The following is a 2,616-nucleotide window of genomic DNA, read 5'->3' on the forward strand; positions in this document are numbered from 1 at the left end:
GAAGCTAGAAACCTTAGGGGACCACAGGAGTCAGACTGACTGCAGCACTTGATGCCTCAACCCTGCTAATGGCTGTGATATAAGGCATGGTAAAATATGGGCTTTGGGCCTTTCGGCCGCGGTAGCCATCTTTCAGTAACTCGCCAAAATGACAAACACAAAGGGAAAGAGGAGGGGCACTCGCTATATGTTCTCTAGGCCCTTTAGGAAACATGGAGTTGTTCCTTTGGCCACGAATCTACAAGAAGGGCGATATTATAGACATCAAGGGAATGGGCACTGTTCAAAAAGGAATGCCCCATAAATGTTACCACGGCAAAACCGGAAGAGTCTACAATGTCACCCAGCATGCTGTGGGCATCATTGTAAACAAGCCAGTTAAGGGCAAGATTCTTGCCAAGAGAATTAATGTGCGGATTGAACACATCAAGCACTCGAAGAGCAGAGACAGCTTTCTGAAGCGGGTGAAGGAGAACAACCAGAAGGAAAAGGAAGACAAAGAGAAGGACACCTGGGTTCAGCTCAAGCGAACCCAGAGAAGCACACTTCGCGAGGACTAACAGGAAGGAGCCTGAGCTGCTGGAGCCCATTCCCTACGAATTCATGGCCTGATGTACAAAAAGAAATAACACACCTGGACTATTAAAAAAAAAAAATACGGGGGGCTGGAGAGATGGCTCAGTGGTTAAGAGCATTGCCTGCTCTTCCAAAGGTCCTGAGTTCAATTCCCGGCAACCACATGGTGGCTCACAACCATCTGTAAAGAGGTCTGGTGCCCTCTTCTGGCCTGCAGATACACACAGACAGAATATTGTATACTTAATAAATAAATAAATAAATATTTAAAAAAAAATACGGGTTTTGGCAGAGCGCTACTCCCCTTTCTCTATTATTATTGCTACACAACGAAAAGGACCAGGGGGGGCGTGATGTGCAGTGCTGGTATTGAAATCTCACTGACTCCTTCCGCACTCCTTGTCAATTCCCGACTTTGTCAAATCAACTATCGTGAATCTTTGATGTGGGTTGGCCCTTTAGGAACTCAGAGAAACAAGACAGACCTATTTCATTCCAGAAACCTCCCAGTTCCTGAGCCCTAGCCCTGGAAGTCTCAAAGCCATCACATCCAGAAATCTCTCTAGTCCCTGCTAGTGGTGAACTCACTTCGTCTTCCCCAGGACCACTAATTATTTCTCCGTGTTTTCCTCTGAGATCTGAGGTCAGCTTTCTTCTTCCTCCCTCTGGCCTCTCCATGATCTCCATTCTCTAGACAACATGTCTAGAACTGAGTCTTATAGGCACCGAGAGAGTGTATCTTGAGGGCACTTGGCATTTCTAGGACACGAGTGACATCACAAAATTCCGAGAGCTCTCCGGGATACCGTAGAATTTCCAGAGAAGGGACTGCTGATGTCGTGAGGCACGGCCTTTACCTCCTTGCTAATATTTCTCCCCGAACTGACCAACCGACCGACTGACCGGAACCTGAGGTTTCCTTTCCAGGAGTCTCTCCTGCGACACAGAGGGAGCCATTCAGGATTTCCTCCTTCCAAAACCAGAAATTTCTCTCTGCTTCATTAAAATCTTTTCACTACTTCCTTCTCCCATGGGGAGTTAGTTAGTTGAACACTCACTTTTTTCATGAATGTCCCTTCCTCCCTCTCCGGAACATCTCATATTACTGATTCATACTCAGTAAATCAGTAATATGAGAAATTAGGCCAGGAGGACACGGAAGATGAGGGTTGAGTCCTCTGAAGTGAACAAGCACTTAGGGAAGGCTAAACTTAAGGGAATTTGACTCTGAGTGGCAAGACATGAATAGCTGCTGCCAAGGCACAGATGCAGGCATCGGGCTGAGGCACCAACTGGGCCCTTGGCATCCTCCTGCATCATCAGAGCTGTGTGAGAAACTCAGACCAAAGGAGGGCCGTGTTCAAAGGGAGAGGGCATTTTCTATGGATGGCTGCCAGCTATCTCTTGGCTTCTGTAAGTACAGGAACTCAACAAAGACAGAGACATGCCAGACAGGAGGTTTTGGTAAAAATCTGAACTGAACTGAATAGAAACTGGCTATTACGTATTAGTGTTTTCAGAGTTATGTCTGAGGAACAAAATACTTAAATAAAATAAAACCAAATCCTTAAAAAACATCCAGGTGTCCTCTGAGGGGGCATGGAAAACAAAACAAAACAAAAAGATAAGAGGGATTTTAGTTGTTCCAAAAACCCTCAGAGCCGGGCGGTGGTGGCGCATGCCTTTAATCCCAACACTTGGGAGGCAGAGGCAGGTGGATCTCTGTGAGTTCGAGGCCAGCCTGGTCTAGAAGAGCTAGTGCCAGGACAGGCTCCAAAGCTACAGAGAAACCCTGTCTCGAAAAATCAAAAAAAAAAAAAACCCTCAGGAACAAAACTTCCCCTGGAGAATAGCAAGAGTTCATTGGGAAACTGTCTGTCTCCTGTTGCATCGTTTCAAGTTTTTCTAACTTGAGACTGGATGGTATCAGCTGTAAGATTTTCATCTTTTACGCTCACAGTGAGATTCTAGCCTTTTTTCTTTTTTTATTGAGAGATGGACACATGTTCCCTCCCTCTAGTTCTATTGGCTGTACAGCTT

This window comes from Microtus oregoni, unplaced genomic scaffold (assembly GCF_018167655.1).
Source record: "Microtus oregoni isolate MIOR12 unplaced genomic scaffold, Mior012 000060F_003, whole genome shotgun sequence".
In the NCBI taxonomy this organism is placed as follows: Eukaryota; Metazoa; Chordata; class Mammalia; order Rodentia; family Cricetidae; genus Microtus; species Microtus oregoni.